Below are 15,583 nucleotides of genomic sequence, written 5' to 3' on the forward strand. Positions count from 1 at the left end.
TACAGAACACAACGTTTATACAACGTTATACTAATCTCTAAATGTTAGTCTAAAAGAAATGTGAGATAATATCAAGATGCTTTTTATAGTGGAGATTTTGTTTATAAAGTACCTGGCTGGGCTGATGAGACAGAGGATTGCGCAGTCAGATGGAACAGAGTAAAATAGGCCTTTTAACGTCATAGATTTAGACACACACATTGTACAAATATGTTATATAAACTACAGCATCGTATATCCCAATGTTTTATGGGTACATAATCACGATAGGACAAAGGTTGATATCACCCAACCCTAATGTATACACCATCTCTCTTTTAGATGCATACATTATCTCTCTTACGCACACACAGAACATGAGCCAAATCTCATTCACACACAAACTAGTAAACACACAAACAAATCAATGTGTAAAGTGCACGTAGGTGTGCACTTTAGTGTCTACATAACATACAGTTATGCAGTGTTAACTTTAAGTCGATATACTGTAAATTAACGAGTTTGCTAGTCTGCAATCTCGGCAGGTCTGCATGTCATCATATCATGATATTGTTTCGTAGCATCGTATACCCTCTTCTGCCTGCTCTCGGCAGCAGCCAGCTGTGCTGACATCCTCTCCTGCATCTTCCTGCAGTGCGCCATGACTGCCTCCAGGACTGAGATGGGGCTGGAGCCAACTGGCCGGCATTCTTTGTCCCCCCCAGGGACACAGTCAAAGTCCCTCTGCAGGGCCAGGAAGGGGTCCGTCAGACTGAAGTGGCCGTAACGCTCCTGGAGGAACACATCCTTACGCCGCGCCTACGGAGAGATGGAGGAAGACAGAAAGTTACATTTGAAAAGAATCACATCAATCACTGACCAAGAGTGTTGGTCATGTTCATATACAGAGAGACAGAGAGCGAGAGACAGTGACAGAGAAAGAGAGAGACAAATGAGGGTTAATAAGAATCACATCAGTCTATGACTATTTGATTTATATAACCGATTTATTCTTAAAAGCAAAGTGCATTAGGTAGGTATTTGTTTGATGACTACTATATGAACTGATTGATTATCATTATCATGATATTGCCAATTATTTCAATGACTATTTCACTAGTAAAGTGGAAAAACTCAGAAGTGAAATGATAACATTAAACGGTGAACCATCATATTTTTGTATAAAATATCGAATAATGAAAGAGGATTGCTGTTTTGAATTTGGTCAAGTTAGTGTGGGAGAGGTGGAGGAACTATTGCTATCCATCAGTAATGATAAACCACCAGGTAGTGACAACCTTGATGGGAAACCATTGAGAATGGTAGCAGACTGTAATGACACCCCTATTTTTGCTATATCTTTAACCAAATAAATTAAAATGTTATTTGGCACATGCGCTGAATACAATAGGTGTAGGTAGACCTTCCAATGAAATGCTTACTTACAAGCCCTTAACTAACAATGCCATTTTAAGAAAAATAGATCAGTAAAAAATAAGAAATAAAAGTAACAAATAGTTAGAGCAGCAGTAAACTAACAATGTGGAGGCTATATACAGGGGGTACCGGTACCGAGTCAATGTGGAGACTATATACAGGGGGTACCGGTACAGAGTCAATGTGGAGGCTATATACAGGTACAGGTCAATGTGGAGGCTATATACAGGGGGTACAGAGTCAATGTGGAGGCTATATACAGGGGGTACCGGTACAGAGTCAATGTGGAGGCTATATACAGGGGGTACCGGTACCGAGTCAATGTGGAGGCTATATACAGGGGGTACCGGTACAGAGTCAATGTGGAGGCTATATACAGGGGGTACCGGTACAGAGTCAATGTGTGGGGTACAGGTTAGTCAAGGTAATATGTACACTATCGTTCAAAAGTTTGGGGTCACTTAGCAATGTCATTGTTTTTGAATTTTTTTGTCCATTAAAATAACATCAAATTGATCAGAAATACAGTGTAGACCTTGTTAATTTTGTAAATGATTATTGTAGCTGGAAACGGCAGATTTTTTAATGGAATGTCTACGTACAGAGGCCCATTATCTGCAGCCATCACTCCTGTGTTCCAATGGCACGTTGTGTTAGCTAATCCAAGTGTATCATTTTAAAAGGCTAATTGATCATTAGAAGACCATTTTGCAATTATAGCAGCTTCATTAAATAGTACCCTCAAAACACCAGTCTCAACGTCAACAGTGAAGAGGCGACTCCGGGATGCTGGCCTTCTAGGCAGAGTTCCTCTGTCCAGTGTCTGTGTTCTTTTGTCCATCTTAATCTTTATTGGCCAGTCTGAGATATGGCTTTTTAATTGCAACTCTGCCTAGAAGGCCAGCATCCCGGAGTCGCCTCTTCACTGTTGACGTTGAGACTGGTGTTTTGCGGGAACTATTTAATGAAGATGGCAGTTGAGGACTTGTGAGGTGTTTGTTTCTCAAACTAGACACTAATGTACTTGTCCACTTGCTCCGTTGTGGACCTCCCATTCCTCTTTCTATTTTAGTTAGAGCCAGTTTGTGCTGTTCTGTGAAGGGAGTTATACACCGCGTTGTACGAGATCTTCAGTTTCTTGGCAATTTCTCGCATGGAATAGCCTTCATTTCCCAGAACAAGAATAGACTGAGTTTCAGAAGAAAGTTCTTTGTTTCTGGCCATTTTGAGCCTGTAATTGAACCCACAAATGCTGATGCTCCAGATACTCAACTAGTCTAAAGGAGGACAGTTTTTTGCTTCCTTATCAGAACAACAGTTTCCAGCTGTGCTAACATAATTGCAAAAGGGTTTCCTAATCAATTATACTTTTAAAATGATACACTTAGATTAGCAAACACAACGTGCCATTGGAACACCTATGTAGATATTTGTTATGGGAATCTGCCGTTTCCAAGCTACAATAGTAATTTATAACATTAACAATGTCTACACTGTATTTCTGATCAATTTAATGTTATTTTAATGGACAAAAAAATAAGCCTCTCAAAGACAAGGATATTTCTAAGTGACCACACACTTCAGAACAGTAATGTACATGTAGGTAGAGTTAAAGTGACTATGCATAAAAAAAGAGAATAGCAGCAGCGTAAAGAAAGTGGGGGGGGGCAATGCAAATAGTCTGGGTAGCCATTTGATCAGCTGTTCAGGAGTCTTATGGTTTAGGGGTAAAAGCTGTTAAGAAGCCTTTTGGACCTAGACTTGGCACTCCGGTACCGCTTGCCATGCGGTAGCAGAGAGAACAGTCTATGACTAGGGTGACTGGAGTCTTTGACAATTTTTAGAGCCTTCCTCTGACACCGCCTGGTATAGAGGTCCTGGATGGCAGGAAGCTTAGCCCCAGTGATGTACTGGGCAATATACATTACCCTCTGTAGCACCTTGCTGTCAGAGGCTGAGCAGTTGCCATACCAGGCAGTGATGCAACCAGTCAGGATGCTCTCGATGGTGCAGCTGTAGAACTTTGAGGTTCTGAGGTCCCATGTCAAATCTATTCAGTCTCCTGAGGGGGAATAGGTTTTGTCGTTCCCTCTTCACGACTGTCTTGGTGTGCTTGGACCATGATAGTTTGTTGGTGATGTGGACACCAAGGAACTTGAAGCTCTCAACCTGCTCCACTACAGCCCCGTCAATGAGAATGGGGCCTTCTCGGTCCTCCTTTTCCTGTAGTCCACAATCGTCTCCTTTCTCTTGATCACGTTGAGGGAGAGGTTGTTGTCCTGGCACCACATGGCCTGGTCTCTGACCTCCTCCTATAGGCTGTCTCATCGTTGTTGGTGATCAGGCCTACCACTGTTGTGTCATCAGCAAACTTAATGATGGTGTTGGAGTTGTGCCTGGCCATGCAGTCATGAGTGAACAGGGAGTACAGGAGGGGACTGAGCATGCACCGCTGGGGATCAGTGTGGCGGATGTGTTGTTACCTACCCTTACCACCTGGGGGCGGCCGGGATCCAGGAAGTCCAGGATTCAGTTGCAGAGGGAGGTGTTTAGTCCCAGGGTCCTTAGCTTAGTGATGAGCTTTGAGGGCACTATGGTGTTGAACGCTGAGCTGTCGTCAATGAATAGCATTCTCACATAGGTGTTCCTTTTGTCCAGGCGGGAAAGGGCAGTGTGGAGTGCAATAGAGATTGCATCATCTTTGGATCTGTTGGGGCGGTATGCAAATTGGAGTAGGTCTAGGGTTTCTGGGATAATAGTGATGATGTGGGCCATGACCAGCATTTCAAACCACTTCATGGCTACAGACGTGAGTGCTACAGGGACTATGGTTGTCTGCTTGAAACACGTTGGTATTACAGACTCAGATAGGGAGAGGTTGAAAATGTCAGTGAAGACACTTGCCAGCTGGTCAGTGCATGCTCGGAGTACACGTCCTTGTAATCCGTCTGGCCCTGCGGCCTTGTGAATGTTGACCTGTTTAAAGGTCTTTTCTCACATCGGCTACGGAGAGCGTGTCATCTGTAGTCGTCCGGAACAGATGATGCCCTCATGCATGTTTCAGTGTTACTTGCCTTGAAGCGAGCATATAAGTAATTTAGCTCGTCTGGTAGGCTCGTGTCACTGGGCAGCACGTGGCTGTGCTTCCCTTCGTAGTCTGTAATAGTTTGCAAGCCCTGCCACATCCGACGAGCATCGGAGTCGGTGTAGTACGATTCGATCTTAGTCCTGTATTGACGCTTTGCCTTTTTGATGGATTTCTTATAAGCTTCCGGGTTAGAGTCCCGCTCCTTGAAAGCAGCAACTCTACCCTTTAGATGTTGCCTGCAATCCATGGCTTCTGGTTGGGGTATGTACGCACAGTTACTGTGGGGACGACGTCACCAATGCACTTATTGATGAAGCCAGTGTTTGCCTAAAGGAGTACGTGTATCCACAGACGTGGAAGGATGCTAAAGTTATTCCACTGCCTAAAAAGTAAAGCATCCTTTGCTGGCTTTAACAGCCACCCAATCAGTTTGCTGCCTTAGTAAACTGAGGGAGAGAATTGTGTTTGACCAAATACAGTGCAATTTTTTGGGGAATAAGTTAAAATAAGTTAACTATTGACTTTCAGCATGATTGGTTAAAATAAATGGATAATAAGACGATAGTTGGATCTGTATTGTTAGATTTTAGTGCAGCCTTTGGTGTTATTGATCATAAGTTGTTATTGAAAACAACTAACTTGCTATGGCCTTACATGGCTTGCCATCACATTTTGGGGGAGTTATTTATCCAGTAGAACCCAGAGAGTGTTCTTCAATTGAAGCTTGTCTAACATCAGATATTTACAGTGTGATGTCCCGCAGGGCAGTTGTCTTGGGCCATTACTCTTCTCTATTTTTATAAATGATTTGCCACTGGTCTTACACAAAGCTAAAATGACTATGTATGCGGCTGATTCCACACTCCTGAGGAAGTTGAGGAAGCTAAACTCCTAGGTATAACATTCAATGGTCAATTATCATTGTCAAGTCATAGGCACTTAACCCTAATTTCTTCTGTAAGTCGCTCTGGATAAGAGTGTCTGCTAAATGATTCAAATGTCATTGCAAATGTAAAATATTGACAAAGTTGTTGTGAAGATGGGGAGGTGTATGTCTGTTATAAAAAGGTGTTCTGCATTTTTGACAGAAAAAAACTGTACTAGTTGTTCAGGCACTGGTCTTGTCCCATCTTGATTACTGTCCGGTAATATGGTCAAGTGCAGCAAATAAAAACTTAGCAAAACTGTAGCTGGCTCAAAACAGAGCAGCACGCCTTGCCCTTAACTGCACATACAGAACTAACATCAACAACATGCACGCCATGTCTTTCCTGGTTGAGGGTTGATGTGAGATTAACTACTTCTCTTCAAATTTTTATGAGAATTATTGCTGTGATAAAAATTCCAGCTTGTCTGAATAATCAAATAACATACAGCTCTGACACACATACATACCTCACAAGACATGCCACCAAGGGTCTCTTCACAGTCCCCAAGTTTAAAAAAAAACGAATTCACGACAATGCAGTGTTATCCAGAGCCATGAATGCACGGAACTCCCTTCCATCTCCAATTACTCAAACAAACAGCAAAATGACCCTTTAAAAATGGATTTAAAAACATCTCACGGCACAATAAGGACTGAAATGACACACAATCTACAAACACATTATTCTTTAGTTGTATTGTTTGTATATCATTGCATTGTATATCGCTGAATTAAATTTGTGCCACTGTCCTTGTCTATCATTGTATCAGTGTTTTGTTTCTTGTCGTGTTTTATGTTTTTGTTTGGACACCAGGAAGAATAGCTGCTGCTTCGGCAAAAGCTAATGAGGATCCGAATAAACCAATGTCTGTGATCATGTCTGTGGTCATGTCTGCAGTACTAAATGTTTGAAAAAGCAGTAGCTCTACAGGATAAGAACTGGCCACCGCTGTTCTAGACCCACATACATGCTTTTGCCTGAGCACAGCCTAAGCTGAGACCCAACCTTGCACTCTGCTCAGGACAGTTTTAGCTCAGCTGAGCTCCAGACCTTGCACTCTGCTCAGGACAGTCTTAGCTCAGCGGGTCGTGGGAAAGACGAGTCCAGACAGGGATACTGTGCCCGCTATACCCTCTCTGGCTAGGGCCAGTTTCGGAGCTCCACTGTGTTGTCCACCCACTCCCTTCTACAGCAGCCATGATGATTGTCTGGTATTAGATTACATGTGAGGTGAGATACATGGGGAGGTGAGAGGGGAGATGAGGGGACTTGTAATGCTGGGTTTCATCTGTTAGTACTACCTGGTGGAGATGAGGGGAGGGTTAATGCTGGGTTTCATCTGTTAGTACTACCTGGTGGAGATGAGGGGAGGGTTAATGCTGGGTTTCATCTGTTAGTACTACCTGGTGGAGATGAGGGGAGGGTTAATGCTGGGTTTCATCTGTTAGTACTACCTGGTGGAGATGAGGGGGGTTAATGCTGGTGGAGATGGGTTTCATCTGTTAGTACTACCTGGTGGAGATGAGGGGAGGGGTTAATGCTGGGTTTCATCTGTTAGTACTACCTGGTGGAGATGACCTGGTGGAGGGAGGGTTAATGCTGGGTTTCATCTGTTAGTACTACCTGGTGGAGATGAGGGGAGAGGGGGTTAATGCTGGGTTTCATCTGTTAGTACTACCTGGTGGAGATGAGGGGAGGGTTAATGCTGGGTTTCATCTGTTAGTACTACCTGGTGGAGATGACCTGGTGGAGGGAGGGTTAATGCTGGGTTTCATCTGTTAGTACTACCTGGTGGAGATGAGGGGAGGGTTAATGCTGGGTTTCATCTGTTAGTACTACCTGGTGGAGATGAGGGGAGGGTTAATGCTGGGTTTCATCTGTTAGTACTACCTGGAGATGAGTGGATGCTGGGTTTCATCTGTTAGTACTACCTGGTGGAGATGAGGGAGGGTTAATGCTGGGTTTCATCTGTTAGTACTACCTGGTGGAGATGATGCTGGGTTTCATCTGTTAGTACTACCTGGTGGAGATGAGGGGAGGGTTAATGCTGGGTTTCATCTGTTAGTACTACCTGGTGGAGATGAGGGGAGGGTTAATGCTGGGTTTCATCTGTTAGTACTACCTGGTGGAGATGAGGGGAGGGTTAATGCTGGGTTTCATCTGTTAGTACTACCTGGTGGAGATGAGGGGGGGTTAATGCTGGGTTTCATCTGTTAGTACTACCTGGTGGAGATGAGGGGGGTTAATGCTGGGTTTCATCTGTTAGTACTACCTGGTGGAGATGAGGGGGGGGGGGGGTTAATGCTGGGTTTCATCTGTTAGTACTACCTGGTGGAGATGAGGGGAGGGTTAATGCTGGGTTTCATCTGTTAGTACTACCTGGTGGAGATGAGGGGAGGGTTAATGCTGGGTTTCATCTGTTAGTACTACCTGGTGGAGATGAGGGGGGGGGGGGGGTTAATGCTGGGTTTCATCTGTTAGTACTACCTGGTGGAGATGTACTACCTGGTGGAGATGGGGGGGGTTAATGCTGGGTTTCATCTGTTAGTACTACCTGGTGGAGATGAGGGGAGGGTTAATGCTGGGTTTCATCTGTTAGTACTACCTGGTGGAGATGAGGGGGGGTTAATGCTGGTTTCATCTGTTTCATCTGTGGAGATGAGTTAATGCTGGGTTTCATCTGTACTACCTGGTGGAGATGAGGGGGGGGTTAATGCTGGGTTTCATCTGTTTTCTGTTAGTACTACCTGGTGGAGATGAGGGGGGGGTTAATGCTGGGTTTCATCTGTTAGTACTACCTGGTGGAGATGAGGGGGGTTAATGCTGGGTTTCATCTGTTAGTACTACCTGGTGGAGATGAGGGGGGGTTAATGCTGGGTTTCATCTGTTAGTACTACCTGGTGGAGATGAGGGGGGGTTAATGCTGGGTTTCATCTGTTAGTACTACCTGGTGGAGATGAGGGGGGGTTAATGCTGGGTTTCATCTGTTAGTACTACCTGGTGGAGATGAGGGGGGTTAATGCTGGGTTTCATCTGTTAGTACTACCTGGTGGAGATGAGGGGAGGGTTAATGCTGGGTTTCATCTGTTAGTACTACCTGGTGGAGATGAGGGGTTTCATCTGGTACTACCTGGTGGAGATGAGGGGAGGGTTAATGCTGGGTTTCATCTGTTAGTACTACCTGATGGAGATGATGGAGGGAGGCTTAATGCTGGGTTTCATCTGTTAGTACTACCTGGTGGAGATGACCTGGTGGAGGAGGGGGTTAATGCTGGGTTTCATCTGTTAGTACTACCTGGTGGAGATGAGGGGAGGGTTAATGCTGGGTTTCATCTGTTAGTACTACCTGGTGGAGATGAGGGGGAGGGTTAATGCTGGGTTTCATCTGTTAGTACTACCTGGTGGAGATGAGGGGAGGGTTAATGCTGGGTTTCATCTGTTAGTACTACCTGGTGGAGATGATGGGGGGTTAATGCTGGGTTTCATCTGTTAGTACTACCTGGTGGAGATGACCTGGTGGGGGGTTAATGCTGGGTTTCATCTGTTAGTACTACCTGGTGGAGATGAGGGGGGTTAATGCTGGGTTTCATCTGTTAGTACTACCTGGTGGAGATGAGGGGGTTAATGCTGGGTTTCATCTGTTAGTACTACCTGGTGGAGATGAGGGGGGGGTTAATGCTGGGTTTCATCTGTTAGTACTACCTGGTGGAGATGATGGGGAGGGTTAATGCTGGGTTTAATATGTTAGTACTACCTGGTGGAGATGAGGGGGGTTAATGCTGGGTTTCATCTGTTAGTACTACCTGGTGGAGATGAGGGAGGGTTAATGCTGGGTTTCATCTGTTAGTACTACCTGGTGGAGATGAGATGGGGGTTAATGCTGGGTTTCATCTGTTAGTACTACCTGGTGGAGATGAGGGGAGGGTTAATGCTGGGTTTCATCTGTTAGTACTACCTGGTGGAGATGAGGGGAAGCTTAATGCTGGGTTTCATCTGTTAGTACTACCTGGTGGAGATGAGGGGAGGCTTAATGCTGGGTTTCATCTGTTAGTACTACCTGGTGGAGATGAGGGGGGGTTAATGCTGGGTTTCATCTGTTAGTACTACCTGGTGGAGATAAGGGGAGGGTTAATGCTGGGTTTCATCTGTTAGTACTACCTGGTGGAGATGAGGGGAGGGTTAATGCTGGGTTTCATCTGTTAGTACTACCTGGTGGAGATGAGGGATGCTGGCTTAATGCTGGGTTTCATCTGTTAGTACTACCTGGTGGAGATGATGCTGGGGGACCTGGTGGAGTTAATGCTGGGTTTCATCTGTTAGTACTACCTGGTGGAGATGAGGGGGGGGGGTTAATGCTGGGTTTCATCTGTTAGTACTACCTGATGGAGATGAGGGGAGGGTTAATGCTGGGTTTCATCTGTTAGTACTACCTGGTGGAGATGAGGGGAAGCTTAATGCTGGGTTTCATCTGTTAGTACTACCTGGTGGAGATGAGGGGAGGGTTAATGCTGGGTTTCATCTGTTAGTACTACCTGGTGGAGATGAGGGGAGGGTTAATGCTGGGTTTAATCTGTTAGTACTACCTGGTGGAGATGAGGGGGGGTTAATGCTGGGTTTCATCTGTTAGTACTACCTGGTGGAGATGAGGGGAGGGTTAATGCTGGGTTTCATCTGTTAGTACTACCTGGTGGAGATGAGGGGGGAATGCTGGGTTTCATCTGCTGGGTTTCATCTGTTAGTACTACCTGGAGATGGAGATGACCTGGTGGAGGGAGGGTTAATGCTGGGTTTCATCTGTTAGTACTACCTGGTGGAGATGAGGGGGGGGTTAATGCTGGGTTTCATCTGTTAGTACTACCTGATGGAGATGAGGGGAGGGTTAATGCTGGGTTTCATCTGTTAGTACTACCTGGTGGAGATGAGGGGGGGGGTTAATGCTGGGTTTCATCTGTTAGTACTACCTGGTGGAGATGACCTGGTGGAGGAGGGTTAATGCTGGGTTTCATCTGTTAGTACTACCTGGTGGAGATGAGGGGAGGCTTAATGCTGGGTTTCATCTGTTAGTACTACCTGGTGGAGATGAGGGGGGTTAATGCTGGGTTTCATCTGTTAGTACTACCTGGTGGGTGGAGATGACCTGGTGGGGGGGTTTCATCTGTTAGTAATGCTGGGTTTCATCTGTTAGTACTACCTGGTGGAGATGAGGGGGGTTAATGCTGGGTTTCATCTGTTAGTACTACCTGGTGGAGATGAGGGGGGTTAATGCTGGGTTTCATCTGTTAGTACTACCTGGTGGAGATGAGGGGGGGTTAATGCTGGGTTTTCATCTGTTAGTACTACCTGGTGGAGATGAGGGGGAGGGTTAATGCTGGGTTTCATCTGTTAGTACTACCTGGTGGAGATGAGGGGGTTAATGCTGGGTTTCATCTGTTAATACCTGGTGGAGATGAGGGGGTTTCATCTGTTAGTACTACCTGGTGGAGATGAGGGGAGGGTTAATGCTGGGTTTCATCTGTTAGTACTACCTGGTGGAGATGAGGGGGGGTTAATGCTGGGTTTCATCTGTTAGTACTACCTGGTGGAGATGAGGGAGGGTTAATGCTGGGTTTCATCTGTTAGTACTACCTGGTGGAGATGAGGGGAGGGTTAATGCTGGGTTTCATCTGTTAGTACTACCTGGTGGAGATGGGGGAGGGTTAATGCTGGTGGAGATGAGGGAGGGTTAATGGGTTTCATCTGTTAGTACTACCTGGTGGAGATGAGGGGGGCTTAATGCTGGGTTTCATCTGTTAGTACTACCTGGTGGAGATGAGGGGGGGGTTAATGCTGGGTTTCATCTGTTAGTACTACCTGGTGGAGATGAGGGGAGGGTTAATGCTGGGTTTCATCTGTTAGTACTACCTGGTGGAGATGAGGGGGGGGTTAATGCTGGGTTTCATCTGTTAGTACTACCTGGTGGAGATGAGGGGAGGGTTAATGCTGGGTTTCATCTGTTAGTACTACCTGGTGGAGATGAGGGGAGGGTTAATGCTGGGTTTCATCTGTTAGTACTACCTGGTGGAGATGAGGTGGGGTTAATGCTGGGTTTAATATGTTAGTACTACCTGGTGGAGATGAGGGGGGGTTAATGCTGGGTTTCATCTGTTAGTACTACCTGGTGGAGATGAGGGGGGAGGGTTAATGCTGGGTTTCATCTGTTAGTACTACCTGGTGGAGATGGGGAGGGTTAATGCTGGGTTTCATCTGTTAGTACTACCTGGTGGAGATGAGGGGGGGGGTTAATGCTGGGTTTCATCTGTTAGTACTACCTGGTGGAGATGAGGGGGGGTTAATGCTGGGTTTCATCTGTTAGTACTACCTGGTGGAGATGAGGGGGGGTTAATGCTGGGTTTCATCTGTTAGTACTACCTGGTGGAGATGAGGGGAGGGTTAATGCTGGGTTTCATCTGTTAGTACTACCTGGTGGAGATGAGGGGATTTGGGTTTCATCTGTTAGTACTACCTGGTGGAGATGAGGGAGGGTTAATGCTGGGTTTCATCTGTTAGTACTACCTGGTGGAGATGTACTACCTGGTGGAGGGGGGTTAATGCTGGGTTTCATCTGTGAGGGGGTTAATGCTGGGTTTCATCTGTTAGTACTACCTGGTGGAGATGAGGGGGGGTTAATGCTGGGTTTCATCTGTTAGTACTACCTGGTGGAGATGAGGGGAGGCTTAATGCTGGGTTTCATCTGTTAGTACTACCTGGTGGAGATAAGGGGAGGGTTAATGCTGGGTTTAATATGTTAGTACTACCTGGTGGAGATGAGGGGAGGGTTAATGCTGGGTTTCATCTGTTAGTACTACCTGGTGGAGATGAGGGGAGGGTTAATGCTGGGTTTCATCTGTTAGTACTACCTGGTGGAGATGAGGGGAGGGTTAATGCTGGGTTTCATCTGTTAGTACTACCTGAGTGGAGATGACCTGGTGGGGAAGGGTTAATGCTGGGTTTCATCTGTTAGTACTACCTGAGATGGAGATGACCTGGGGAGATGAGGGTTAATGCTGGGTTTCATCTGTTAGTACTACCTGGTGGAGATGAGGGAGGCTTAATGCTGGGTTTCATCTGTTAGTACTACCTGGTGGAGATAACCTGGTGGGAGAGTTAATGCTGGGTTTCATATGTTAGTACTACCTGGTGGAGATGAGGGAGGGTTAATGCTGGGTTTCATCTGTTAGTACTACCTGGTGGAGATGAGGGGGGTTAATGGGTTTCAAGCTTAATGCTGGGTTTCATCTGTTAGTACTACCTGGTGGAGATGAGGGGAGGGTTAATGCTGGGTTTCATCTGTTAGTACTACCTGGTGGAGATGAGGGGGGGGGGTTAATGCTGGGTTTCATCTGTTAGTACTACCTGATGGAGATGAGGGGAGGGTTAATGCTGGGTTTCATCTGTTAGTACTACCTGGTGGAGATGAGGGGAAGTTTAATACTGGGTTTCATCTGTTAGTACTACCTGGTGGAGATGAGGGGAGGGTTAATGCTGGGTTTCATCTGTTAGTACTACCTGGTGGAGATGAGGGGGGGAGGGTTAATGCTGGGTTTTGGGTTTCATCTGTTAGTACTACCTGGTGGAGATGAGGGGGGTTAATGCTGGGTTTCATCTGTTAGTACTACCTGGTGGAGATGAGGGAGGGTTAATGCTGGGTTTCATCTGTTAGTAGTACCTGGTGGAGATGAGGGAAGCTTAATGCTGGGTTTCATCTGTTAGTACTACCTGGTGGAGATGTACTACCTGGTGGAGGGGGGTTAATGCTGGGTTTCATCTGTTAGTACTACCTGGTGGAGATGAGGGGGGGTTAATGCTGGGTTTCATCTGTTAGTACTACCTGGTGGAGATGAGTGGGGAGGGTTAATGCTGGGTTTCATCTGTTAGTACTACCTGGTGGAGATGAGGGGTGGGGTTAATGCTGGGTTTCATCTGTTAGTACTACCTGGTGGAGATATGCTGGGTTTCATCTGTTAGTACTACCTGGTGGAGGAGGGGGGTTAATGCTGGGTTTCATCTGTTAGTACTACCTGGTGGAGATGGGTGGGGGGTTAATGCTGGGTTTCATCTGTTAGTACTACCTGGTGGAGATGAGGGGGGGGGTTAATGCTGGGTTTCATCTGTTAGTACTACCTGGTGGAGATGAGGGGGGGTTAATGCTGGGTTTCATCTGTTAGTACTACCTGGTGGAGATGATGCTGGGACTTGTAATGCTGGGTTTCATCTGTTAGTACTACCTGGTGGAGATGAGGGGGGTTAATGCTGGGTTTCATCTGTTAGTGGGTTTCATCTGTTAGTACTACCTGGTGGAGATGAGAGTTAGGGGGTTAATGCTGGGTTTCATCTGTTAGTACTACCTGGTGGAGATGAGGGGGGGTTAATGCTGGGTTTCATCTGTTAGTACTACCTGGTGGAGATGAGAGGGGGGGTTAATGCTGGGTTTCATCTGTTAGTACTACCTGGTGGAGATGAGGGGGGGGGGGGGTTAATGCTGGGTTTCATCTGTTAGTACTACCTGGTGGAGATGAGGGGAGGGTTAATGCTGGGTTTCATCTGTTAGTACTACCTGGTGGAGATGAGGGGAGGGTTAATGCTGGGTTTCATCTGTTAGTACTACCTGGTGGAGATGAGGGGAGGGTTAATGCTGGGTTTCATCTGTTAGTACTACCTGGTGGAGATGAGGGGAGGGTTAATGCTGGGTTTCATCTGTTAGTACTACCTGGTGGAGATGAGGGATGCTGGGGTTAATGCTGGGTTTCATCTGTTAGTACTACCTGGTGGAGATGAGGGGGGGTTAATGCTGGGTTTCATCTGTTAGTACTACCTGGTGGAGATGAGGGGAGGTTAATGCTGGGTTTCATCTGTTAGTACTACCTGGTGGAGATGAGGGGAGGGTTAATGCTGGGTTTCATCTGTTAGTACTACCTGGTGGAGATGAGGGGAGGGTTAATGCTGGGTTTCACCTGTTAGTACTACCTGGTGGAGATGAGGGGGGGGGGTTAATGCTGGGTTTCATCTGTTAGTACTACCTGGTGGAGATGAGGGGAGGGTTAATGCTGGGTTTCATCTGTTAGTACTACCTGGTGGAGATGAGGGGACTTGTAATGCTGGGTTTCATCTGTTAGTACTACCTGGTGGAGATGAGGGGAGGGTTAAATGCTGGAGATGAGGGGGGGTTTCATCTGTTAGTACTACCTGGTGGAGATGAGGGGGGTTAATGGGTTTCATCTGGCTGGTGGAGATGAGGGGGGTTAATGCTGGGTTTCATCTGTTAGTACTACCTGGTGGAGATGAGGGGAGGCTTAATGCTGGGTTTCATCTGTTAGTACTACCTGGTGGAGATGAGGGGGGAGGGTTAATGCTGAGGTTTCATCTGTTAGTACTACCTGGTGGAGATGAGGGGGGGGTTAATGCTGGGTTTCATCTGTTAGTACTACCTGGTGGAGATGAGTACTACCTGGTGGAGGAAGGGGTTAATGCTGGGTTTCATCTGTTAGTACTACCTGGTGGAGATGAGGGGAGGGTTAATGCTGGGTTTCATCTGTTAGTACTACCTGGTGGAGATGAGGGGGGTTAATGCTGGGTTTCATCTGTTAGTACTACCTGGTGGAGATGAGGGGAGGGTTAATGCTGGGTTTCATCTGTTAGTACTACCTGGTGGAGATGAGGGGGGTTTAATGCTGGGTTTCATCTGTTAGTACTACCTGGTGGAGATGAGGGAGGGTTAATGCTGGGTTTCATCTGTTAGTACTACCTGGTGGAGATGAGGTGGGGTTAATGCTGGGTTTAATATGTTAGTACTACCTGGTGGAGATGAGGGGGGGTTAATGCTGGGTTTCATCTGTTAGTACTACCTGGTGGAGATGAGGGGAGGGTTAATGCTGGGTTTCATCTGTTAGTACTACCTGGTGGAGATGAGGGGGGGGTTAATGCTGGGTTTCATCTGTTAGTACTACCTGGTGGAGATGAGGGGAGGGTTAATGATGGGTTTCATCTGTTAGTACTACCTGGTGGAGATGAGGGGACTTGTAATGCTGGGTTTCATCTGTTAGTACTACCTGGTGGAGATGAGGGGGGGGTTAATGCTGGGTTTCATCTGTTAGTACTACCTGGTGGAGATGAG

General features: G+C 46.5%; 1 pseudogene; it reads right to left on the minus strand.

Annotated features, from left to right (window-relative positions):
- The window catches only part of LOC115122399 (cortactin-binding protein 2-like), a 171,573-nt pseudogene that overhangs the window by 65,046 nt on the left and 90,944 nt on the right, over positions 1 to 15,583 (minus strand).

This window comes from Oncorhynchus nerka, linkage group LG9a (genome assembly GCF_034236695.1).
Source record: "Oncorhynchus nerka isolate Pitt River linkage group LG9a, Oner_Uvic_2.0, whole genome shotgun sequence".
NCBI lineage: Eukaryota > Metazoa > Chordata > Actinopteri > Salmoniformes > Salmonidae > Oncorhynchus > Oncorhynchus nerka.